The sequence below is a fragment of the Panthera leo genome, chromosome B4 (genome assembly GCF_018350215.1).
Source record: "Panthera leo isolate Ple1 chromosome B4, P.leo_Ple1_pat1.1, whole genome shotgun sequence".
Classification (NCBI taxonomy): Eukaryota; Metazoa; Chordata; class Mammalia; order Carnivora; family Felidae; genus Panthera; species Panthera leo.
The window spans coordinates 37,695,412-37,722,443 of NC_056685.1; the positions used below are offsets into that span (position 1 = coordinate 37,695,412).

General features: G+C 45.5%; 1 protein-coding gene across 4 annotated transcripts in view; it reads left to right on the top strand.

Annotated features, from left to right (window-relative positions):
- TSPAN9 (tetraspanin 9) overlaps positions 1 to 27,032 on the top strand; it is a 202,141-nt gene that overhangs the window by 13,873 nt on the left and 161,236 nt on the right. Inside the window, exon 1 of one of the 4 annotated variants that reach the window (XM_042945532.1) lies at positions 16,930 to 16,948. The exons of the other annotated variants lie outside the window; for them this stretch is intronic. The gene's annotated coding sequence lies outside the window, so the exon portion shown is untranslated. Of the gene's footprint in view, positions 1 to 16,929; positions 16,949 to 27,032 lie in introns of those variants that run through there. 4 annotated transcript variants of the gene reach the window in all.

Consider the following 27,032-nt stretch of genomic DNA (forward strand, 5'->3'; position numbering starts at 1 on the left):
CTTGAGGATCTAGCTCCCAAATGGCCTGAAACCAGGTGCTAACTGAAATCTTCCCTCTGGAACACTGACAAATCTTGGCATACCCTCTACAACAGGGACCCACCAGGAAAAAAACCGGCTGCTTAGATAATCACAAAGGTTCAAGAGGCAAACAAGAGCTAGGGCATGGTTGAACAGTAAGGTTCATCTCCTACATAAGGCCACTCCTGCAAGACTGGGAGAGATAGCTGTTTCACCTAATGCATAGAAACAAACACAGAAACTCAAGCAAAATGAGGAGACAGAGGAATAGGTTCCAAACAGAAGAACAAGATGAAACCCCAGAAAAAGAAAACAAAAAACAAACCTTAGTGAAATAGAGATAAGTAATTTACATGATGTAGATTTCAAAGTAATAGTTAAAAGATGCTCACCAAACTCAGAAGAATGGTTAAACACAGTGAGAACTTCAACAAAGAGATCGAGAATATAAGTACCAAGCAGAAATAGTAGAACTGAAGAATAACTGAATTGAAGAAGACATGAGTGGGTTTCAAAAGCAGACTAAATGAAGCAGAAGGTAGAATCTGTGAGCTGGAAGACAGGGCAGTGGAACTTACCCAAAAGATGAGCAAAGAGAAATAAGAACTAAAAAAATGAAGGTAACCTAAGGGACTTATGGGACAACATCAAATGGACTAACATTCATATTATAGGAATTTCAAAAGGAGAAGAGAGAGCGAAAGAGGCAGACAACTTATTTGAAGAAATAATGGCCAAAAACTTCTGTAACCTGGGGAAAGAAACACACATCCAGATTCAGAAATCCCAGAGAGTTCCAAACAAGATGAACCCAAAGAGACCACACCAAGACACATTATAATTAAAATGTCAGGGCACCTGGGTGGCTCAGTTGGTTGAGTGACTGACTTTTGATTTTTGCTCAGGTCATGATCCTGCTCTCTCTCTCAATCCCTCTGCCCCTCTCCTTGCTTGCACTCTCTTTCTCTTTCTCTAAAAAAAAAAAAAATTAAAATGTCAAACGTTAAGGATACAGAGAATTTTTTTAAATGTTTATTTTTGAGAGAGACAGAGCTTGAGTGGGGGAGGGGCAGAGAGAGAGGGAGACACAGAATCCGAAGCAGGCTCCAGGCTCTGAGCTGTCAGCACAGAGCCCGACGCGGGGCTCAATGACCTGGGCCGAAGTCAGATGCCCAACCGACTAAGCCACCCAGGCGCCCTGAGCGAATTTATTTTTAAGTTCACCTATTTATTTCTGAGAGAGAGAGTGAGAAAGAGAGAGTGGGAGAGGGGCAGAGAAAAAGAAAGACAGAATCCCAAGCAGGCTCCATGCTGCCAGCACAAAGCCTGATGTGGAGTTCAAACCCACAAACTGCAAGATCATGACCCAAGCTGAGATCAAGAGTCAGTCACTTAGCCAATGGAGTCACCTAGGCATGCCCAGAGAGAATCTTAAAAATAACTTGTTACATACAAGGGAGCACCCATAAGACTATCAGGAGATTTCTCAGCAGAAACATTGTAGGCCAGCAGGGAATGTCATGGTATATTGAAAGTGCCAAAAGGGAAGCGAAAACACTTCCAACCAAGAATACTCTACCTGGCAAGGTTATCATTCACAATTGAAAAAGAGATAAAGAGCTTTCTGAAAGCTACAGGAGTTCATCAGCACTAAACTGGCCCTACGTGAAATGTTAAAGCTAAAAAGAATGGGGACTAATTGGTAACAAGAAAGCATATGAATGGTAACCAACAAAGGCAACTATTTAGTAAAGGTATTGGACTAATCACTTACAAAGCTAGTATTAAAGTTAAAAGATAAAAGTATTAAAAATAATGTAACTACTATAATTAGTTAAAGGATAGACATGAAAAAGATGTGAAATGTGATATTAAAAATATAAAATGTTCAGGGGTGGAGTAAAAGCATAGAGTTTTAGAATGCATTCAAACAACCTGCTATCAACCTAAGATAGATTCCTATGTATATGGGCTGTTAAATATGAGCCTCATGGTAAGCACAAAGCAAAAACTCATAATAGATATGCAAAAGATAATGAGAAAGGAACATAAGCACAACACTATAGAAAGTCATCAAACCACAAGGGAAGAAACTAAGAAAAGAAGAAAGGAAGAGAGAGGAGCTACAAAACAAACAATAAACCATAAACAAACACTACAAAATGTCAACAAGTTCTACACAGAATATAAATAATTCTACACAGAATATAAATTCTACACAGAATATAAATAATTGGATAAATTCTCCAATCAAGACATAGAGTGGCTGAATGGATTAAAACAAACAAACAAACAAACAAACAAACAAACAAACCCAGTAGTCCGCTATGAGCTACCTACAAGAGACTCACTTTAGATATTAGGACACATAGAGACTGAAAGTGAAGGGATGGAGAAAGATGTTTCATGAAAATGGATACCAAAAGAAAGCCGGGGTAGTTTTACTGACATCAGAAAAATAGACTCTTAAAGATTGTAGGGGCGACTGGGTGGCTCAGTCAGTTAAGTGTCCAACTCTTGATTTGGCTCAGGTCATGATCTCATGGTTCGTGGGTTTGAGCCTCACATTGGGCCCTGGGCTGGAAGTGCGGAGCTTGCTTGGGAATCTCTCTCCCTCTCTCTGCCCCTCCCCACTCATGCTGTCTCTAATCTCTTTCAAAATAAAATAAAAAAGATTGTAATAAAAGACAAAGATGGAAACTACATAATGATAAAGAGGTAAATCCAGCAAGAAGATATAACATTTGTAAATATTTATGCACCCAACGTACAAGGATCTAAATACACAAAGCATATATTAAGTGACCTAAAGGGACAAATTGACAGCATTAGAATAATAGTAGGGGATTTCATACCTCACTTACATCAATGAATAGATCATCCAGACCAAAATCAATAAGGAAACATTGGCTTTAAATGATATATTAGACCACATAGACTTAATAGATATGTATAGAACTTTACATCTAAAAGCATCAGAATACACATTCTTTTGGAGCGCACATAGAACATCTCCAGTATATGTCACATGTTAAGCCATAAAACAAGTCTCAATAAGTTTAAGAAGATTCAAGTTATATCAAGACTCTTTTCCAACCACAATGGTATAAAACTAGGAATCAATTACAAAAAGAAAGTTAGAGGGGTGCTGGGTGGCTCAGTTGTTTAAGTGTCTGACTCTTGATCTCAGTTCCAGTTATGATCTCAAGGTTTGTGAGTTCAAGCCCTGTGTTAGGCCTGCACTGAGAGCACAAAGCCTGCTTGGGAGTCTGTCTCTCCCTCTGCTTCTCTCCCACTCACTCACTCTCTGTCTCTTTCTCAAAATAAATAAACTAAAAAAAAAAAAAAGAAAAATCACAAATATATGGGGATTATGCAACATGCTATTGAACAAACAGTGGGTGAATGAAGAAATCAAAGAAGAAATAAAAAAAATTACTTGAGACAAATGAAAATGGAACTACAACATACCAAAATCTATGAGATGCAGCAAAAGTAGTTTTTTTTTTAATGTTTATTTATTTTTGAGAGAGAGAGAGAGACAGAATGTGAACAGGGGAGAGGCAGAGAGAGAGAGGGAAACACAGAATCTGAACTAGACTCCAGGCTCTGAGCTGTCAGCACAGAGCCTGGCGCAGGGCTCGAACTCATGAACCGCGAGATCATGACCTAAGCCTAAGTCGGAAGCTTAACTGACTGAGCCACCCGGGCGCCCCAGCAAAAGTAGTTCTAAGAGGTACAGTCATAGTGATAAATGCCTACCTCAAGAAATAAGAAAAATCTCAAATAGTCTAATTTTATACCTAAGGAAGCTCGAAAAAGAAGAATAAATGAAGCCCCAAATTGTAGAAGGAAGGAAATAATAAAGATCAGACTGGAAATAATTGAAATAAAGACTACAAAGATAATAGAAAAGATCAGTGAAACTAAGAGTTGGTTCTTTGAAAAGATTAACAGAGTTGGCAAACTTGTAGCTAGGCTCACTAAGAAAAAAAAGAGATGGCTCAAATAAAATCAGAAATAAGAGAGGAGAGGTTACAACTGATACCAAAGAAATACAAGGGATTGTAAGAGACTACTACAAACAATTATGTGCCAACAAACTGGACAACCTAGAAGAAATGGATAAGTTCCTAGAAACATATGATCTTCCAAGACGGATTCATGAATCATAAAAAATCTGAATAGATTACTAAGGAAGTTGAATCAGTAATCAAAAACTTTCCAACAAACAAAAAGTCAAGGCTTCCCTGGTGAGTTCTATGAAACATTCAAAGAAGTCTTAATACCTATCCTTTTCTCAAACTCTTCCAAAAAACTGAAGAGAGGGAATGCTTCCAAACTCATTTTATGAGTCCAGTGTTACTCTGATACCAAAACCAGATAAGGACACCACAAAAAAGGAAAATTATAGGCCAAGGGGTGCCTGGGTGGCTCAGTTGGTTAAACGTCTGACTTTGGCTCAAGTCATGATCTTGCGGTTTCTGAGTTTGAGCCCTGTGTCAAGCTCTGTGTTGACAAGCTCAGAACCTGGATCCTGCTTCGGATTCTGTGTCTCCCTCTCTCTTTGCTTCTTCCCCACTCATGCTCTGTCTCTGTCTCTCTCAAAAATAAATACATATTTTAAAAAATTTGGAAAACTACAGGCCAGTGTCCCTGATGGACATATGTGAAAAATTCCTCAGCAAAATATTAGCAAAGTAAACTTAATAATACATTAAAAGCATCATATACCATGATAAAGTGGGATTTATTCCAGGGATGCAAGGATGGTTTAACATTTTCAAACCAGTCAATGCTACATTAACAAAATGAAGGACAAAAATCATATGATCATTTCAATAGATGCAGAAAAAGCATTTGACAAATTCACCATCCATTTGCAATAAAAGGTCTCAACAAAATGGGTATAGATGGAACGTACCTCAACGTGATAAAGGCCATAAGTGACAAGCCTCCAGCTGACATCATACTCAATGACAAAAAAAACTGAAAGCTTTTCTCTTAAAATTTGGAACAAGAAAAGTATGCCCACTCTTTTAACTTTCATTCAACTTAGTATTAGAAGTTCTGGCCAGAGCAATTAGGCAGGGAAAAGTAATAAAAATCATCCAAATTAGAAAGAAAGAAGTAAAACTGTCAATGTTAGTGGAGATGATTTTATATTTAGAAAATTTGAACGATTCCACCAAAAAACTGTTAGAACTAATATATGAGTTTGATATAATTGGAGGGTAGGTACAAGACCCATATATAAAAATATGTTGTTGTTTTTTTATACGCTAAGAATGAACTATAGGAAAGAGAATTAAGAAAACATTCCCATTTCATGGGGTACCTGGGGTGACTCAGTCGGTTGAGTGTCTGACTTTGGCTTAGGTCATGATCTTGTGGTTTGTGGGTTCAAGCCCTGCATCAGGCTCTGTGCTGGCAGCTTGGAGCCTGGAGCCTGCTTTGTATTCTGTGTCTCTCTCTCTGTCTCTCTCTCTGCCCCTCCCCTGCTCGTGCTCTGTCTCTCTCAAAAATAAAATAAACATTGGGAAAAAAAACCAATAAAAAAAGGAAACATTCCCATTTCAAATCACATCAAAAAGAACAAAATACCTAGGATTAAAGTTAACCAAGGACGTGAAAGACGTGTACACTGAAAACTATTACATTGATGAAAGAAATTGAAAACACGAATAAATGGAAAGATATTTTGTGCTCATGGGTTGGAAGAATTCATATCGTTAAAATGTCCATATTTTCCAAAGCAGTCTACAGATTCAGACTATCAAAATTCCTATCAAAATTCCGATGGTGTTTTCATAGGAATAGAACAAACAATCCTAAGACTTATGGAACCACAAAAGATCCCAAATAGCCAAAGCAACCCTGAGAAAGAGGAACAAAGCTGGAGGCATCATGCTCCCTGATTTCAAACTATACTACAAAGCCATAGTAAACAAAATAGTATGGTATTGGCATAAAAACAGATACAAAGATTAGTGCAACAGGGTAGAGAGCTCAGAAATCAAACCACACATATATGGTCAATTAACTTACAACAGAGGAGGCAAAAACATACCATAAGGAAAGGACAGTCTCTTCAATAAGTGTTGGGAAAACTAGACAGCCATGTGCAAAAGAACGATATTGGATTGGCATCTTACACCATACGCAAAAATTAGCTCAAAATGGGTTAAAGACTTGAATATAAGACCAGAAACCATAAAACTGTCTGAAGAAAGGATAGGTAGTAAGCTCTCTGACACTGTTTTTAGTGATATCTTTTTGTATCTGAATCCAGAAGCAATGGCAACACAAGCAAAAATAAACAAATGGAACTGCATCAAACTAAAAAGCTTCTGTACAGTGAAGGAGACCATCAACAAAATAAAAAGGCAGTGTGGGAGAATATATTTGCAAATCATATATTTGATAAGGGGTTAATACCCAAAATATAGAAAGAACACCTATAACTCAATAGCAATAATGTAAACAATCTGATTAACAAATGGGCAGAGGATCTGAATAGATATTTTTCCAAAGAAGACATAGAGATGGCCAACAGGCACATGAAAATGTGCTCAACCTCGGTCATTGTCAGGGAAATACAAATCAAATCACAATGAGATATCACCTCACACCTGTTAGAATTATCAGAAAGACAAAATAACAAGTGTTGGGAAGGATGTGGAGAAAAGGGAATCCTTGGGCACTGTTGGTGCAGCTACTGTGGAAAACAGTATAGGAATTCTTGGGGCGCCTGGGTGGCTCAGTCAGTTAAGTGTCCGACCTTGCTTGGCTCAGGTCATGACCTCGCAGTTTGCGAGTTTGAGCCCCACGTCGGGCTCTGTGCTGGCAGCTGGAGCCTGGAGACTACTTCAGATTCTATGTCTCCCTCTCTCTCTGCCCCTCCCATGCTCATGCTCTGTCTCTCTCTGTCTCTTAATAATAAATAAACGTTACAAAAATTTTTTTTTTTTAAAGAACAGTATAGAAGTTCTTAAAAAAATTAAAAATAGAGCTGCCATGTGATTTAGTAATTCCACTTCTGGGTATTTATTCAAAGAAAATGAAAATGCTCATTTGAAAAGATATATACGCTCCTATGTTCATTGCAGCGTTATTTATAATAGCCAAGATATGGAAACAACCTAAATATCTATCAATGGATGAATGGATAAAGAAGATGTGGTATACACATATTATGGAATACTTACTGCTCAACCATAAAGAAGATGCAGTCTTGCCATTTGCAACAACATGGATGGAACTTGAGAGTATTATGCTTAGTGAAGTAAGTCAGACAAAGAACAATACCTTATGATTTCACTTATATCTGGAATCTAAAAAAACAAAACAAATAAACCAAACCAGATACAGATACAGAGAACAATTGGTTGCCAGAGGAGAAGGGGTGTGTGGGTTGGGCAAAATGGGTGAAGGGGATCAAGAGGTACAAACTTCCACTCATAGGGGTACCTAGAAGGCTCAGTAGGTTAAGTGTCCTACTCTTGATTTGAGGTCATGATCTTATGGCTTATGAGTTCGAGTCCTACATCGGTCTCTGCGCTGACAGTGTGGAGCTTGCTTGGGATTTTCTCTCTTTCCTTCTCTCTGTCTGCCACTCCCATGTGCTCTCTCTCTCAAAATAAATAAACTTTAAAACAAAACAAAAACCCAAAACCAAAAACAAAACTTCCACTTGTAAAATAAGTAAGTCATGGGGATGTAACATACAGCATGAGGACTGCAGTCAATAACTGAAAGTTGTTAGGAAAAATCTTAAAGGTTCCTATCAAGAAAAACAATGTTTGTAAATTTGTATGGTGACAAATGGTAGATAGACTTATTGTGGTGATCATTTAGCAATGTATTCAAATGTAGAATTATTATGTTGCACACCTGAAACTAATGCAATGTGTCTCAGTTATACTTCAATAAAAAAAGAAAAAAACTATTTGAATAGGGTATAAATTATGCGCAATGCTTTATTAAAAGAGAGAGGGAGAGGGAGAGAGAGAGATTGATTTCACCGATGCAGGGTTAGGTGAGTCCCCAACCCTTTCTGTTCTTGGCTACCAACTTTCTTGTGTGTTTTATGTGGGTTTTCCCATTCCCCCCCCCCCTACCCAGGGCTTGGTCCTGCCACATCCACAGCCCTCAGGAGTGGGCTCTGAAGGCCAGCCAGGAAGGGAAGAGGTTGCTGTAGATGCAGCCAGAGCCCTCTATGTAGGGCTGAAAGGAGATGCCTGCCTTGGCCCAGCTGAAGTCTCCCTGCTTTATACCCACACCTCATGTGGAATAAAAGTGATGTTACCTCACCTCCAGCACCCACCTTCCTCACTTCTTATCCAAATGCCCCTCGGTGGTTTAACAAGTTCAGGTGTCCCTGTAGGAGAGGGATGGATGTCCCCTGGGGATGCTCAGTGGACTAGGTCTTGGGCTCTGAGGACTGTTCTTCAAGAAAACAGCAGCAGCTGCCTTTCTGAAACATGGGTGTGACTTCCCCAGAGGGGCCACACTCTACTGGCTGATGGGGAGGTTAACAATGGGTGCCACCATGCCTGGGGCTGGGTGGACTGGTAGATGCTTCAAGCCCACTCTGGCTTGGACACTGGGGGCTGGAATATCAGGCAGAGTGGGCCTCTCTCTCCACACCGCTCCCGTTCTGACATTCCAGTTAAGCCCGATGCATGTGGGACAGCAGAGTCCCGGAGTTGGAGGACCTGAATTGGACACATTTTCTTCTCTCTGGGAATACTTCTGGGGCCGCTGGCTTTTGGGATGCTAATACTGATTGTAGGACCTGCTTACAGCACAGACTTGTCCCCAGTTCTGGGCGATGGCTGGCAGTCCGGTTTCCTGGGCCCTCAGTGCAGCTGGCTCTGGGGCGAATGTTGATCACCACAGGCAGGAAGCCTTGCTTGACCCTTTCTTTATGGGCTGGGGTGCGGGAGTGTGGCCACCCTGACTTTGGAGCAGAGGGGAAGTAGGAGGTGATTCTTCAGACTCTGCAGGGCCTTTCTTCTTTGGTCCCCACCCCAGGGACTAAAGCATTAGATGCTGCCACATTGTAAACCCAGTGGTCCCAGTGGGCTAGGGGACTGATCTCCATAGCCCCTGCGGCCACCACCCCACATCCCCCAGGTTCCAAGTAGGGTTAGTGCTGCCAGGGGACGGACTCGGACTCAGGACTTCTGCAGCCTCCACGGCTCTTTTCTGATGAGCAGGGACATTTCTAACGGCTCCACTCGATCTCTGGTTCTTCCTTCCTTCTGAGGAGCAGAGCCCTTGATTTTCCCCTCCACTGACACTTTGCCTGTTTTCTCATTGTCTGGTACCAACCAGGTGGGCACTCAAATATTTGTTGAATGAACGGAACAAATACTGCATTTGTGATATAAAAAGAAATGTATCCCTAATCTAGCCGATACCCCTGGACATTTAGAGCTCTTGCTTGATTTAAAATCATCCATCTTCGGGCACCTGGTGGCTCAGTCGGTTGAGTGTCCAACTTTGGCTCAGGTCATGATCTCAGTTTGTGGGTTCAAGTCCCGTGTCGGGCTCTGTGCTGACAGCTTGGAGCCTGGAGCCTGCTTTGGATTCTGTGTCTCCCTCTCTCTCTGCCCCTCCCCCACTCACACTGTCTCTCTCTCCCTCTCTCTCTCTCTCTCTCTCAAAAATAAACATTAAAAAAATTAAAAAATAAACCATCCATCTTCATAATCGCAGGGGTTTGAAATGTCTCTGGGGAGGGCAGGACTTGTAGATCAGGAGCTCCTCACTGAAGGAGCCGTGGCTCTGCCTGAGAGACTTAACCTTCCCTTTCCCGAGGTGGGGTGGACAGGGAGCCCTGCTCAAAAATTTCACAGCGGAGGAAACTGAGGCTGGTTTTCCCAGGTTCTTTTGAGCGGAGGAAGCTGGAGCCAGACTTTCTAGATGCTGACCCCGGATTCTATTTTATTCCATCCCCACCCCCACCCCTGCTCCCATCTTCCTCAGTTCACCCAAGGATGCCTCTTGAGTTCCTAGCACCCTGTGTGTGAGGTGACCTTGCAGGGCCTGAGGGCAGCTTTGTAGGAAAACATGCACCCCAAATGGCCAAATCCGTGAGGACTTGAGGGAGGCACGTGTGGGGTTATTTTGGGTTTGGTGGGCCGGGCTCAGATCTCTCTGGCATTCCCGGCCGCTGGCCTCTCAGAATTGACCAGAATGGAAGGATGATAAAAATCAAGGCTCCAGGAATAGCCCAAGAATTTGTTCATTTTTAACCTCTGTAAAGAGGTGTCGCCCAACCCAGAGCCCACAGTGAAGTTGGGGCTGGGGGTGGGTGCTGGTATGGGGAGGAGTAGAGAAGGAGAGTTAAGACCATTTCCTCTTCCTCCCCTGGGGTGGAGGAGGTGGCAAGCTCAGTGTCTGGCTCAGTGCCAATCTGATAAGAGAGAAGGATTTAGAGGCCAGAGGAATGTCCCTCTTCCCACTAGACCATCCCGGCCTCTTGGGGAGTCGCCTGGGAGCTCCCATGGCCAGGGTCAGTGGGTCCAGCTTCCTGGGTCTCTCTAACTGCCTCTTTCTGTTTCTCTGTCCCTCTCAGACTTAGGCAGGCTTGGGGCAGCTGTGGCCTTGGATTCTCAGGGGGGCTTACTGCCTCCTTTCTTCCCCAGAGCCAGGTCCAGAGTCACTTTTGCTCAGTGTACGGGAGGGAGATGTGTACTGAGTATCTATCCTACAGAAGTTCAGGAATCTGCCCTTGTCCTGAAGGAGCTAGATTGAACATGTAGAGACGACTGTGTGTAGACATTCAGACTCAGAAGCATCATCCAGACCAGTCCATAGTTCTGGAGGGGCGGGTGGAACTGTAACAGGCAGAGTGGGTCAGTAGACAGAGCAGGCTACCAGGAGGCAGGACACCTGGCTTGTCCTGGACCAGTCACATTACTTCTCTAGGCTTTAGTTTAGTTTTTTATCTGTAAAATGAGGAGTCTCTGATCCCTGAGGTCCTTTCTGGCTTAAGAATGATCTGATTTCGGGGGTTGTAGGGAGGAAAAACTTTCTCAGATGGGGGCGGGGTGTTTGTGTTGCCTCTGCTCTTTGTTCCATATGGGGTCCAAGGGTGGGCATCTCAGCTGGTCATCCCCATGGGGGGCAGGCTGAAGGCTCAGATGTCACAGCTGGGCCCCAAACCTCTCTTCTGTTCTCTGGACACTTCTGCTCAAGAAAACTGCAAAATCTGACGTTAGGTTTAAAAAATCAGTTGCCCTTGTCCAGGATGAGGTGATCATCCCTTGGCCAACAAGATGGGGTCTGCACCTGCCCTGGCCAGCCTTACTGCTTCCCCCTTGGAGCCACTTTGCCCCTTGTGTTTCTGTAAGGCTAAATTACCTGTTGCCTTTCCTCCCTCTCCCACCATGCAAGCTCTCATTTCTCATTGTTCCCGGTGTGGTCTACTTGCTTGAAATGCCTCTCCCACCCTGCATTGTGTTTTCTCTTATATGCATTGTTTTAGCAGGTAGGAAAATTTGTTCAGCCATTATTTCTTCAAGAATTTTTCTGTTCCCCCTTCTCTCTTTTCTCTTTCTAGAGCTTTAGTTACATGACTGTTAGCCTCTTGGATATTGTCCTATAGGTTTCTGATGCTCTATTAATTTTTTTCAGTTTTTTTTCTTTGTGTGCTTCATCTGAGATCATTTCTATTGTTATGTCTTCAGGTACAATGTTATTTTCTTCTGCAGGGTCTAATCTGATGTTAAATTTTTCTATCCAGTGTATCGTTCATTTCAGATACTATCTTTTTCATCTCTAGAAGTTCGGTATGAGTCTTTTTATATCTTTTCTCTTTTCATCATGTGTATGTTTCCCTCTACATTCTGGAGCATATGGAGCATACTTACAATCGCTGCTTTTCATCTGTGTCTGCTGGTGTCATCATCTTTGCCATCTTTGGGTCTGTTCTATTAACTGATTTTTCTCCTGGTTATGGGTCATATCTTTCTGCTTCTTTGAATGCTTGCTAATTTTTGATTGAGTGCCAGACATTGTAGATTTAATGTTGCTGGATTTCATTATATTTCTTTAAATAGTATTGGACTTTATTTTGGCATGCATTTCAATTGCTTGGGATCAGTTTAATATTTGAGGCTTGTCTTTAAGCTTTGTGAGGGTGGATCCAGAGCAGCTTTTAGTCCAGGGCTAATTTAGCTTCACTACTAAGGCACCACCCTTCTGAGGACTCTGCCCAGTGCCCTGGGTATAGTGAGGTCTCTCTACTCTCCAGGGGGGAATGTGACCTCTTTTTGGCCCTGTGTGCTACAATCATTTGGCCTATTGCTTTCCATTGGTTCTCTTCCCAGTCTTGTGGAGCTCACTTCACACATGTGTGGATTAGCCAGAGAGTCAAGGAGACTCTTCTGCACATTCCTAGAGCACCCTGTCTGCACAGCCCTTCGTCTCTACTATTCTACCTTCAATTCTAGCTCCATGAACTCTGATTTCTGTCTCTTCAGCTTGGTGAGACCACTGGACTCCATTTGTGTGTTTAAAAAAAATTTTTTTTTTAGTGTTTATTTATTTTTGAGAGACAGAGAGAGAGAGAGAGAGAGCACAAGTGGGGGAGGGGTAGAGAGAGAGGGAGACACAGAATCTGAAGCAGGCTGCAGGCTCTGAGCTGTCAGCACAGAGCCTCATGCGGGGCTTGAACTCACAGACTGTGAGATCATGACCTGAGCCGAAGTCGGACGCTCAGCTGACTGAGCCACCCAGGTGCCCCACTGGACTCCATTTGTATTCCTTCTCCTGTGCAGCTGTGTGCAAACCACCTCCAGGCAGTCAGCTGGGTAACCATAGGACTCACTCTTACGTTTTCCTCTTCTCAGGGATTACAGTCCTGTGCGGCCTGTTGTCTCATATCTGAAGGAATTGTCTCATGTATTCTGTTCGGATTTCTAGCTGCTTAAAGTGGGAGGGTAGAGCCAGTCTGCATGACTTCACCATGGTGGTAAACCAAAGTCCAGCATTATTGGAAGACTTACCTCGGGCATCACTTCCTTCCCCACTGGGGAATGTGTCTCTAGTCAGCACTCTTATGAGACCCCATAAGCAGGATATTCTTTTCCTCATAATTTTATCTGGGTCTATTATCTCTCTAAGTAGGCTGTCTCCCTGAACACAAAGATGAGATGGTATTTTCTTGTTGTCAAAGAAAATGTAGTGTTTCCCTGGTACATAGTCCAGTGCCTGGCATATAGTAGGCAGCTCACATTTGTTGATTGCATGAGTGAATGAGAAATGAAAGAAACTGTAAGCTAACTATCTAAGAAGAACACTGTCTCAGTGGGTATGGAATTCAGACTCTCTTTGTGCTCTGTGGAGCTTCCACCACATCTGTAGTTTTCGGGTTTGTTAATTCTGGTTGGGACACTGGCAAATCTGAATTCATCCAGAGAAGGGCGACTAAGGTGCTGGATGCTATACCACATGGGAGTTGGATGAAGGATTTAGGAATGTTCGTTTTGTCCTAGAATTGCTTTTATGGAGTGGTAAGGGGGACATGATAATTGTTTTCTAACATGTGCAGGATTGATGGGGAAGAAGAGGGCTTAAACGTGTCCTGTAGCTTCAGAGGGCCAAACCTAGGACCCATGGATGAGGGGATTCCAGAAGATTGGATGTGGATCCAGTTCCAGGAAGAACTTGTCTTGCCTTGCCTTTCTTTCTTTCTTTCTTTCTTTCTTTCTTTCTTTCTTTCTTTCTTTCTTTCTTTCTTATTTCTTCTTTCTTTCTTTCTTTCTTTCTTTCTTTCTTTCTTTCTTTCTTTCTTTCTTTCTATTTATCTTGAGAGAGAGTGAGTACAAGCGGGGGAGGGGCAGAGAGAAGGAGAGACAAGCCCAAGCAGGCTCTGCACCATTTGTGCAGAGCCCAGTGCAGGGCATGAACTCAGTAACTGTGAGATCATGACCTGAGCTGAGATCAAGAATTGAAAACTTAACCAACTGAGCCACTCAGGTGCCCTGGGAGGAACTTTCTAACTGCTAGTGCCATCTAGCAGATGAATAGGCTATCTTGGGAGGTAGTGAGCTCTTCATCACTTCTGGGGTTTAAGTAAAAACTGATATTTATTGATCAGGGATTTTGTGTTTGGGATTGTAAGATTAGATATGATGTTGTATGAGATCGTTTCTAAGATACTTTTCTACTCAATGATTCTAAATCTTTGTCCTCCCTTTGAGCCCAATGATCCATCCCTCCTGGAAATTCCCAGTCCCCAACACGCCCCCCCCCCCCCAAACAGTGCACACCTGAATATGCCCTCCTTACTACAGTTTTGTGGAACTCCTCACACCTTCATCCTTGCCCAAAGTGGATTCCTTCTGGTGGCCCTGCAGACCAGCTGCTCGCCGTCTGTGCTCATCTCCATCATTTCAGTTCCAGCCTGACTGGCACCCCATCCATCTGGGCTGGTGCCTTATGTCAGTGCCTTGTCCCATTGTGTCTCCTGTGTCTGGATACACAGTGCCTTTGAGACGGTGCAGGACTCTGGTTAGCCCGTTGTTCTCCCTCCTGCCCACACAGCAACATCTGGCAGCCTTGCTGCGGCCATTCTCCGTGCTCGCAAACGTCGCTCTGAACAGACACGGCTGCTCTTGACCTGTTCATTGACTTACTTCTCTGGGATCGTGTCACTTCCTCTGTGCGGCCTCTCCCCTCCCTGGACTGAAAGCTCCCAGGGAGGTGCCACCCCATTGGGTCTGGGATGGTACCTTGCACACTGTGGAGGCCCATTAAATGGTGGTGGGGGCAGGATTTTCAAGAGAATCTTCAAGGACCTGCCTTTCCCCATTAAAAAAAATTTTTTTTTAGTGTTTATTTACTTTTGAGAGAGAAAGAGAGAGACAGAGGCATGAGCAGGGTAGGGGCAGAGAGAAAGAGAGACACAGAATTCGAAGCAGGCTCCAGTCTCTGAGTTGTCAGCCCAGAGCCCGACATGGAGCTCGAACACACAAACTGTGAGATCATGACATGAGCCAAAGTTGGATGCTTAACTGACTGAGCCACCCAGGCACCCCAGCCTTTTGCCATTTTTAAGGTGGTCTTTAGGGAGCTCCAAATAAGATTCCAGCCAGAGAAGGAAGGGCAGGTCTGCAGCTCAGTGGCTGGGGAGTGTAGGGGGCTGACTCAGAAGGGGCAAAAAGCCAAGGGCTCGATCTTCTGCTTCCCTAAAGCTGTTGCCCAACCTCTCAGTGGAAGGAACCTTTGTCAGGTTGTCTGCTAGGGGATCCATGGTACCTCCCTTGTTCCTTCGTGGTGTCTGCAGCAGTCAGCTGTGCCCAGGGGGTAAGTCACAGCCGGGCAGGCTCTGGGGGCAAGGGCTTTATAGGAAGCAGACCTGAGGTGAGAAATCTTCCCGGCAGCTGAGTGCCCTGGCCTGACCCCAAGTGGCCTTGAGCTCCCGAGAGCCTCCTTCCCAGTGTGCTGCTCATCTTCCTTCAGCTCGCTGGGCCACGCATGGTCATGGATGTGAGGAGCACTCTTGAACTCGGACTCGGGTTCTCTGGTCCTCTTAGCCTTGGTCAGACAGGTCTGACATGGGGAAGTCTTGTTTCTTCCTCTGCAAATGGGAAGAACAAGGGCTCCACTGGGGAGCGGGGGGTGAGCTCGTTTGCAGGACTGATGTTCGAGGCTCCTGCTCCCAGAGCTGCTTTCGCCGTCCTGGACAGTGTGGGCTTAGCCTCTTCCTCAGCAAAAGCGCAGCACTCCTTGCAAATGGGAGTCCTTTCTCCCATAGAAGCAAAGGGAATGTTATTTGGAAACTGATCTGCTAGGAGGGCTGGAGTGCAAGTGCATTTGGGCTCACAAAGTCGGCGCCCCCACTGGAAAGGGAGCTCCAGGGGAGAAGGCGTGCCTCTCTCTGTATTTGCTCTATACGTCCAGCATCGAGACAGCAGCTGGCACAAAGTGGGCACCCCGTAGACGTCTGACGACTGAATGAAAGCATCTGGGAGGAAGGAGTCCCGGCATTCGTGTGGCCAGGGTCGTATGGCCAGGGCTGTGCAGCACTCCACCTGGCCTCTGCCACTTAACAGATGAGGTAGATGAGGTTCGGCGGGGCAGTAGTGTGCCCAGGCCCCTCGCTGTCACATGGGAGACCTCAGTGTTTTGTCTCCCAGCTGCTTGCTTGTTCCACTGGAAGGCTGCCAAGACAATAATAAAAACAATGCTATAATTACAGCTAATATTGACGGAGTGCGCTCTGTCATGACGGGGAGTGTTTTGGCCTAATTCTTGAAATGCGCTCACTGAAAAGAGATTTCCCGAATTTGTTCACCCTTCCCCGTGGCCTTCTGTACCCATGCCCTAGTGTCCGCCTTAGAACACATTTGCCCTCGATGTGAAGAAAAGAAAAAGATACTATTTTCGTCAGTCCTATCCATGGTAGCTGTTGTCTGCATGCTGTTTAGGTCAACTAATGGTTTATTGGGGGTGTTTATATTGGTGATCTTACTATTCCTTATGTGGTTATCAGTATGGGATTTGCTCATTTGTGCTTCTGCCGGTCATCTATTGAGCACCTACTGTATGTAAGCAGGTCCTGGGCACCAGGGATTCGGTGGGGACTAGCACCTGATGTGTCCACCTGTCTGAGGACCTCAGACATGACTTAGCTGGTTCCTCGAGGCAAGAACTGTGTGTGTAAATCCCTCTGTGTTTAAGGCTCCCCTTAGCACTAGGGTCCCTGCCCTGGGACTGAAAGTTAGCATGGGGGATGCATTGTGGAGTCTTCCTTTTCTATAGGGCACTCTGCTAGGAAAGCACTGAAGCATACTCCCAGGCATCATTTTACTGTCGTTTCCCCCTGACAATGACCTTGAGAAGTGGCTAGAATGAGGATTTTTTTTTTTTTTTCAGAGGAAGCCACTGAGCCTCAGAGGACTGACAGCGTGTAAGTGGGGCTGAGGACTTGTGATTTCGATCCTGGCCTCAGCTTGGTTCACCCTAAGTGTTCTGAGACTCTCATTCCACAAATGTTTGAGGGGCTCCTCTGCCAGGGGATGCAGGAGAGAAGGAAAATCCCTGTCCTCAAGAGCTTATATTTTGGTGGGGAAGATTGACCATAAGCAAATAATTTCAGCTCTGTATTACATTGGGTAGTGACAGAAGCTATGGAGAAAAGTGAAATAGGGAAGGGGTGGAGGATAGGGCAGGGTTCAGGGATTACGGCTTACACAGGGCACTTAGGGAAGGCCTTACCGAGGAGGTAAATTTTAGCAGAGATGGCAGAAGGTGATGGAGCCAACCCTGAAGATACCTGGGGAAGGTGCATCCCATGGCAGAGGGAATAGGATGTGCAAAGGCCCTGAGGCAGGAGTGTGTGTGGCTTGTTCAAGCCTGTATAGCTGGTGTGAAGTGAGCAAGGGAAAGGTCATGGTCCTCAGAGCACATAGGGCCTTGGAAGTCTTTTTCTGGGCTTTAGCTTCTCTGGTGGTGAGGTGGGAGCCAGTGGAGGAATTTGATGAAGGAGAGACAGACCTGCCTCCCATTTCAAAAGGATCACTGGCTACTATGTAGAAAATCGACTGAGCGTATATATGTAGCGGCGGCAGCAGCAGCAGCAGCAGCAGCAGCAATAATAATAACTGCTCTCTATCAAGTGCTTGTTGAGTGCCAGGCATGGTCGCATTTAATCCTCCTGACTACTTTATCTCCATCTTCCTTAGGCGGAAACCTAGACTCAGCTGGTAGAGCTGGCTGTCAGTTTAGGACAATCTGATTCCAAAGTTTGTGCTCTTGACTGTCATCCATTTTTCAGTGGCAGAGGGATGGCTCGTTTAGAATGGCAGTGAACAGACATCTGGGTGTGGCAGTTGGGTGGACTGTGTACCCATTCTCTGGCTGCTCTCGGGGGTTCAGCGGGCCACCCAGAAGAGGGGTGAGGGGCAGGCTCTCTCCTCTTACTCTCGTATTGAGTGGAGGCTGGGGCAAATTGCTTCCAGATGAGGGAAGCAGTTTGGGGAGTGGAATTTGTGCCCTGTCTCCAGACAGCAGCCTCTCAGGGCCTGAGAGGGCCTTGTGTCTTTGTGTTTGGCCTATCAGACAAGCCCTTGTACTTAGAGACCTGGAATTTTTGCTACCGACTGGGGCTCAGCGCCCCGAGGCAGGTGGGCGGGAGACCTCTGCAGATGGTCTCCCCCTCCCTGGAGACACAGCCTCCCTCTCTTTCTGAGTGAAGTCTGGGCCAAAGTGCCCTGTATTTTATCTCCCCCTTTTCTTCCAAGTAGCTTAGGTCACTTTCAGAATGTCACTTCCATAATCCTCATATTTATTGCTCCCTAAGGAAGTAGGAAGATTTTGCCTTGTCTTAAAAAAAAAAAAAAAAAGTGCTGGGGGTCCCTGGCTGGCTCAGTCTGTAGAGCGTGTGACTCTTGATCTTGGGCATGTGAGTTCGAGTCCCACGTTGGGGGGTTGAGTTTACTTAAAAAAAAAAAAAAGTGCTGCCGGGTGGGAAAACTGGGGGAGTGAGGCTGGGGTGGATCAAGGGAGGGAATCCCAGGCCTGGGTGCAGCTTGCCTGGAGTGGGGCAGGGAGGGAAGAGCTGAACTGACTTGGGTTTGTTCTTTTTAGCTTTACCTTTGGTGTCTGAGTGTGTGGGAGGTGGGACTGAGCTGGGACTCCCTGCCCTTACCTAGCAAGTGGTCTCGGAGAGCTGATGCGGCCCTGGCCACGTGAAGTGAGGGGGATTCTGGAAAAGAGAGGAGGTGGCCGCCTCAGGCCAGACTCCCTGGCTGCTCAGCTTCAGCGTCAGCGGGGGCCCTGGGGCTGGGGCTTGGAGGCACTCTCCCAACCTTGAATACACACCACCACCCACAGCGCCAGACCTTGGTGGGCCAGGCAGGGGAGGGTACATTGTTCCGCAGGGTAGAGAGAGGACCATTTTGGGAAGGAAAGGCTCCTTCTTGGCTGCTCAGATCCCAGCGGGTTAGCAGCCACAGAAGCAGAGCAAACAGGCCCCTGACTTTGTTTCTATTTCAGAAACCTCACTGTTGCTGACAGGCCACCACCGCAGAACGTGGCATCATCACAGGGCCATGGAGCTGACAGCCGCCTCCTGCAGTGGGGGTGGGGAAGGGGGTGCTGAGGGTGGGGGCTCTATCTAGACCGCTGCCTCCATCAATTCGAGTTAGAGTGGGAGAGGGGCCAGACGTGCCTCGGCCTTGGCCGGTTCTCCTGACCTCACAAGCCAGCAAGTGAATATCTGCCTCAAAGACTGAGGGTGGTGAGGCAGGACAGTAAAGGGTGGGAAGTGGTCTGGAAACTTGGATTGCATTCCCAGCTGGTTTGGCTGACCAGCCAGGTGACTAGGGCCTTCTTTCTAGTCTTCCCACCTGCAATCTTTCTGAGCCTTAAAGCTCCAGCTTTCTCAGGTCAGGGTGAGGAGAGAGGACCCAGGTACAGAGACCCTCCCTGCCCCTGCCCCTGCCCAGCCCCCAGATGCCAGGTGCCCTTCCTCCAAGGCCTTTGCATGGTGGTTGTTAGGTCTGGCTTTCCTTTTCTGTTAGGGCACTGGCTTCATGGTGGCCTGTGCCCTGTCTGGCTGCCAAATGCTCCAGAGACTCTTAGGTCATACTCTGAGCCAGCCTCCTGCCTCAGTGTCCCCATTCTTCACACTCAGAATGGTATTTTTCTTAATTTATATATTACCTTGTTCCAGAAAAGATGATTAAAACAAACCCAAATACCTGGCAATATCACTGGTCCGTTTGTTCCTGGCTTGAGTTTCACCTGTTGGCTAGGACTCTTATCTGTGGTCAGCAAATTGATGGTTTGTGATGGGTCCCCAAGGCTTTGCACTCATTCATCCTTCCTGGAACAACACTGGGCTGTACATTCTTTACAAAGTCTTGAGGAGCCATTGTAGATGTCCCCTCCCTCCACTAAGTGTTCCCTGCCTCCCCTTTGCTGAGGGTGCCTTTCCTTTGTGACCCTGTAGCGCCTTGGGTGAAGGTTTTGAGAGGAATAAGACAGTTTCCATATTGAGCCTAGTGGGATAGACAGTGAGGCATCTTGCCTTTATACAGGTAGTGCAGGGGCCCACATCAGAGGTGCTCTATAAATGTGTTCGCCTTAAAAATCTGAAGAAGTATTCATTCTGTACTCACACTTTATTGATACTTGGTTTGGTGTAGAATTCTAGGCTAGGGATTTTTGTGTGTGTATGTGTGCAAAATATTGCTTAGTTTTCTTTTCAGTTCCAGGGTTACTGTCCAAAAGTCTAATGCCATTCCAATTTTGATCCTTTGTGGGTCACAAAGGATTTTTCTCTCTGGAGTTGCCAGTGTCCTGTGTAAAAGTCATCTTGGTCTAGCGTTCTGAAATATCACAAGTGACATTCCTTAGTGTGGATATACGTTCATGCAAGGGCACCCTGGAACCTTTCACTCTTGAAGCATACATTGTCTAGTTCTGGGAAGTTTTCTTAAATTACTTCATAGATGATTTTTCTCTTGCCACTTTCTTTCTTCTTTCCCCTGGAGCTCCTAGAATTTGGATACTAAGTCTCCTGGATTGGTCTTATAATTTTATTTTCTTTCTCTTTTCTACTCTCACCCCTTTCTGGGAGATTTCTTCAGCTTTTTTTTTTTTTAATTTTTTTAACATTTTTATTTATTTTTGAGACAGAGAGAGACAGAGAGTGAACAGGGGAGGGGCAGAGAGAGAGGGAGACACAGAATCCGAAACAGGCTCCAGGCCCTGAGCAGTCAGCACAGAGCCCGACGCGGGGCTCGAACTCACGGACCATGAGATCATGACCTGAGCCGAAGTCGGACGCTTAACCGACCAAGCCACCCAGGCGCCCCGATTTCTTCAGCTTTTTATTGAGGTTTTCATGTTAATTAGCATATTTTTTAATTTTTAAGAGTTCTTATGTTTTCTGAATATATCTTTTTTTTTTTTAAATAGCATTCTGTTTTGGTTTCATAGATGCAATATCACCTCTTATTTCTCTGGTGCTATATAGTTTTATTTTGGGGGGAAGTATTCTTCCTTACCAATGCCTATAAGGTGTGTGTACGTATGCTTTTTCTGTTTTTCCTGTGACAGACCTTTGGTAGTCTGCTTACATCTGCGTGGGGCATTAAGCTCTGTGTGTTTGTATGTGGCAGGCCCTTGTGGACTCTGGGCCTAATGTGGGGTGACCTGGTGGGCCTGTTTCACTTAGGAACCAGTAAGTTAGTATCTTAGGTATTTTCTCTTGAGCTGTTAAGATTTCCTAGAGGGGAATCTTCTATTAGTCTACCTGGAAAGCCTAAGGCTGACCCTCTATGCCCAGGAACCTAATGGGGAAGAGGGCAGGGATTTGGGCCTTCTTGTACTTCAGCTTAGCCGTTTCCAGCACGGTGCCCAGCATTTCCTTTTGCTCAGTTTCTCCATTCTGCAGACCTTCCACTTTACCCTCTCCAAAGAATAAACCCTTGAGATGGGGAGGGACACTGACCTGTCTGAGGCAAGTTGGGGAGGAAGTCGGGGGGCTTGGGACTCTTTCTTAGGCAGACCTGTAACCAGGCTTCCCTGGTGCTGCCGGTCCCCACGCCTTCTGGGGGTTCTGGGGGGCCAGTGCTTTGGGATTCAGCGCTATCAGGTTTCTTAAGAGAATTAGCCTTTGCCCTTGTGCCCTCCAGTCTCTAAAATTGCGTGGCTACCATCTTCCCTTCTGCTCTCTTCGAAATTGGGGGCTTATGCCTGCAACAAAAGTCTCTTCTTTCTTGTTTTAGCGAGGTGTCAGGGACCAGCCCCGGTGAACTCACGTGTTCTCTCTGAGAGCTTTGGCCAAAGCGTAGTTGGTATGTTTAGTTGCCCTTCTGTGTTGTTTTTCATGGAGCAGGGGGTGTATTCCTTCAGCCTTTGTGGGAACGGAATGAAAGATCATTTTATTATGCATGCTTATTGCAGAACCCCAGTACCCAGAGCTGTGCCAGTGACCCACGAGACCCTCAGCAGTCGCTGGCCGAATCAATGAGTGAACACGCGAATGAATTGCAAAGAGACTTGGAAACAAAAGTGGAAGCAGAAGTACAATTCATTTGCACTGAAAGGCAAACAACTTAACACAACTCTACACCTGTTAAATATCAAACTGTTTAACAGACTTGATGGCTAGCGGTGGGGACACTGTGGACTTTTTCCTCATCTTGGCTTATTTTCTCTGGCCGTAGTGAGCATGCCATACTTCTGTAATTTTTGAAGAGGAATTAAATGAAGAAGAATAAGAATGTGTCTAGTTTAGAATGTAAGCCTAGGCACATAGGAACCTAGGTACCATCTAGGGCTTTGGCAGCCTTTCAAGGTCATTCTACTGCCTTGGACCTTGGTGTCTTCCTCTGTAAAGCAAGTGGCTGGACCAGATGCATCGAAGTTCCAAAGTGCTAGTCCTGTGACTCCAGTACTGTCTTCTCTTGCTCCTGTTATGACAGTGTAGGTCTCTTGTGGAAAAGAACTGCCCCTACTTCCTTTTTTTTTTCTTTTCTGACCTAGAATGCCTTTTCTGCCTGCATTTCTGCTCAGCTGGACCCTTCCAACCTTCAGAACAGAATCAGAGTCTCCCTTCCTTCCTGAACAGTCCTCCGCTGCTCCAGGATATGCCAGTCTCCCTTTCTGCAGCAGCCTTTGGCTTTTTTAGTTTGCAGTTGGGTAGAAAGGAAAGAGCCTAGACCTTGAAGCCCCATGGTGCTGGGTTGGATTTTAATTCTGCTGTTTACTAATAATGTGACCTTGGACAGTTTACCTGGTCTCTCTGAGCTTCAGTTTCCTCATCTTCTCAAAGGGAATTTGTATTGAAAGTTATCTCATGGAGTTTACGTGAGAATTGAATATGGTATGTATTTAAAGTGCCTTGGTTAACATGTGACACAAAATAGCCCCATCACACAAGATGATGGTGCCAGCAGTAATGATCAGTATTTCTGTGCATTACTTTATTTACTCACAAAGTAGAAACTTCTATTATTTTTATTTTTCCAGTGAGGAGATGGAGCTGTAAAGAAATAATTTGCCAAAGGTTACAAATCAAGCACATTCACCTTTTTTTTTTTTTCAAGTGTTTTCCTTTTCTTCTTCTTTTTTTTAATGTTCATTTTTACTTTTGAGAGAGAGACAGAGCACGAGCAGGGCAGGGGCAGAGAAAGTGGGAGACACAGAATCCAAAGCAGGCTCCATCTGAGCTGTCAGCACAGAGCCCGACACGGGGCTCGAACTCACGAACTGTGAGATCATGACCTGAGCTGAGGTTGGACACTTAACCTACTGAGCCACCCAGGTGCCCCATCAAGTGCTTTTTTTTCTCTTTAAGTGTTTTTGTGTTTGCACTTCCTCCACGGATACTGATCTGTGAGCTGACTCCATGTCAGGTCTTGGTGCAGGGAACACAGCAGTGAGAAGACAAAAGTTCCTGCCTTGATAAAGCTTGTCTTCTTGTGTCAGAGCGGGTCAGTGAACAAACAAACACTGTGTAACAGGCAGAGCGAGCGTGGAGGTGAAAATGGGGCAGCACTAGGCACCCACTAGGACTGTGAGAGGGCGATGGGGAGAGTTATTTGTGTTAGGAGTCAGGGAGAGCTCCTCTCATATGGGGATCCAGAGACCTCAGGGGGAATCAAGGGAGCAGGCCTCTTGAGTGTCTGGGGAAGCACATTCCAGGTCTTGGGGGCCAGTGAGTGCGACTGTGAGTAGCAGAGCTGAGGACGTGAACTTGTTTCCTCAATTCCTTGCTTCCTCTTTGAAGTCGAAGACTGCCTCTTCTTTCTGTTTTGTGTCCTGTGTGACATTGGATAAAGAAAGTGGAGGGCACTTTGGTAGATGATCAAGAAATATTTTTTGGTTGATGAGCACTCCCACCCATGTCTTCTTAACTTGCAGTTGGGTAGTGCCTATGTAGGCACAGGGTTTGTACATAGTCACCACTCTTGGATGGTTCTCAGCCCCCTTCCCACAGTCTCCAGGGGAGCACGGACTTGGGAGCATCGCTGCCTGCAAGGCCTGCCCTCCTCTCTGTGCTGCAGCCGTGCTGGGCTTCTCTGAGCCCTTCACCAGGGCATATGCTGTCTTCCCCAGGGCCTTTGCACACGTGGCTCCCATCTGCTCCTTCACGTGTTAGTCAGGTTTGCCTACAGGGGAGCCTTCCCTGATCCCTAACCCGGGTCAGTCCCCTTGTTCTGTGCTCTCATAGACTTGTTGGTTCTTTCCTTCATAGCATTTCTCTCCATTTATAACTGTATACTTACCTGTGTGGTCCTCAGACTCTGAATGTCTTTCTCCCTGGGCCATAAACTCCAGGAGACAGAGGCCTAAACTGCTGTTGCTCATCCCTTTTCCTCCCCTGCACCTCCAGCATCTAGCACAGGAGTTGGCAAATTTTGTGAGTAAAGGACCTGATTATAAATGGCTTTGCAGATCGTCTGGTCTCTGGTGTTAGCTACTTAGCTCTGCCCTCGAAGCACAGAGGTAGCCATAGACAATACATACACGAATGTGCGTAGCTGTTTCCCAATTTATTTATGGACATCAATGATGGAATTTCATGTAATTTCCACGTCATGAAATATTATTCTGCTTTTTATTTTTTTCTAACCTTATAAAAATGGGAAAATGATTGTTAGTTTGCAGGCTTTATAGACAGCAGGCTGGATTCGGCCAGCCTGTAGTTTATGGACCTCTGATGTAGCATCATGCGTGGCTTATAGTAGGTTCAGTAAGTATTTGTTGAACAAGTGGATGGCATCTTGGACACAGTAAGAAGTAATGAGTTTATGAGCTGCTGCCTTCCCTTGATCTACTCCATAATCTCTATTCCTTATCAGATTCCCCGTGATCTGTTAAAATCGAAGAAGATACTCAACTGGTTCTTTTTTTTTTTTTTAAATTTTTTTTTTCAACGTTTTTTATTTATTTTTGGGACAGAGAGAGACAGAGCATGAACGGGGGAGGGGCAGAGAGAGAGGGAGACACAGAATCGGAAACAGGCTCCAGGCTCCGAGCCATCAGCCCAGAGCCTGACGCGGGGCTCGAACTCACGGACCGCGAGATCGTGACCTGGCTGAAGTCGGACGCTTAACCGACTGCGCCACCCAGGCGCCCCGCAACTGGTTCTTTTTTAAAAAACAGCTTTATTGGGGTGCCTGGGTGGCTCAGCCAGTTGAGTGACTGACTTTGGCTCAAGTCATGATCTCCCCGTGCATGGGTTCCAGCCCCGTGTCGAGCCCTGTGCTGACAGCTTGGAGCCTGGAGCCTGCTTCAGATTCTGTGTCTCCCTTTCTCTCTGCCCTTCTCCCACTTGTGCTCTGTCTCCAAAATAAATAAACATTAAAAAAATTGAAAAAAACTTTATTAAGTAGTAATTTACATATCATAAAATTCACCCATTTTCAAAGTGAACAATTCAGTAGTTTTAAGCGTATTCTCAGTTATGCGACTATCATCACTATCAATTTTAGAACATTTCATCCCCTGTCAGAGAACCCTGTATGCATTAGTAGTCATTCCCATCCCCACAAACAGCCCCATTCATGTACTTTTTTGCCTCTATAGATTTACCTCTTCTGGATATTTCATATAATGGAATCATGTCATATGTGGTCTTTTATGACTAGTTTTTCACTTAGCATGGTATTTTCAGGGTTCATCCATGTTGTCGCCTGTGTTAGGATTTCTTTTTAAGACTGAGTAATATTCCATCGCGTGGACATACCACATGTTGTTTGTCCTTATTCATTTATCTGCTGACAGACATTTGAGTTGTTTCCACCTTTAGATTGCTGTGAATAAAGCTGCTGTGTTCACGTACAATTTTTCCAATTGTTCACGTACAATTATTCTCCAAAGACGGCTGCACCGTCTTACACCCCACCTAACAGTGTACAGGGGGTCCATTTCCTCCACATCCTTGCCGACGACTTTTTGTTTGAAAATTTTTAAGTTTATTTACTTATTTTGAGAGAGAGAGAAAGAGAGAGAGAGAGAAAGAGAAAGAAAATGTGTGAGTGGGGGAGGGGCAGGGAGAGAGGGAGGGAGAGAATCCCAAGCAGGCTCTGTGCTGTCTGCTCAAAGCCCCACGCGGGGCTCAATCTCACAAACCTTGAGATCATGACCTGAGCTGAAATCGAGAGGCAGACGCTTAACCGACTGAGCCACCCAGGTGCCCCTATTTTAATTGTTTCAACGACTCTTTTACTGCTTGTCTTTTTGATTGGCCAGTTCTTTTTTCATTGCACACACCTTTGGTTGTGAGACAGTAGGCTGAATTGAGCACCTAGATAAGTTCCATCATTTTCTTTTGTAAGAGCAGTGCATGCTTATTAGAGCATATTTGGGAGACAGAACCTGATGGCTGTTAGCAATGTCCTTGTGGCACTTGGTCACAGCCCGCTAACTCTAATAGGTCCCCTAAGACCAAGGCAGTTGCCATAGTGAGCAGTGCAGTGGATCAGGATGCGGGCCTGGGGGCTCAGAATGCGGGGCACAGGCTGACTCTGCTGTGCCCAGATGCTTGACATTGGCAAGGTGCTTAGTCTCTGTAGGCCTCCGTTTTCCCCTTGGCAAAAGGGATTCACTCATGCATTCACCTTATTCAGCACGTCTCTTTCGGGCACCTACTATGTGGCAGGCCTAGCATGCACTTTATGGGTCATGGTAAAGATGAAACAGAGTCATGTGTATGAAGTGCTGAGCATAAATGATAATAGTACAAAACCAATCAACAGACCCTGCCCTTCCTGAGGTCATCTGGCTCCTCATAGCTTGTAATTGTTGTCAGGTGAAGATAGCTTGTCAGAGGAGGAAGGGTCCTCAGTGGGTGTCCTTCTCACTCGTGGCTTGTGCTGGATCCCAGTCCAGCAGCCAGCTTCTGCCTGGACGTTTCGAGTGATGAGCACCCCCTCTGATCACTGGACAGCTCTGGTTTTCAGATCTGCTTCTCTGGAGCCGTCTTTTGGCCTTGTCTCTGCTGGCCGAGCCTGGGAACGCACGCCTGCTCCCTC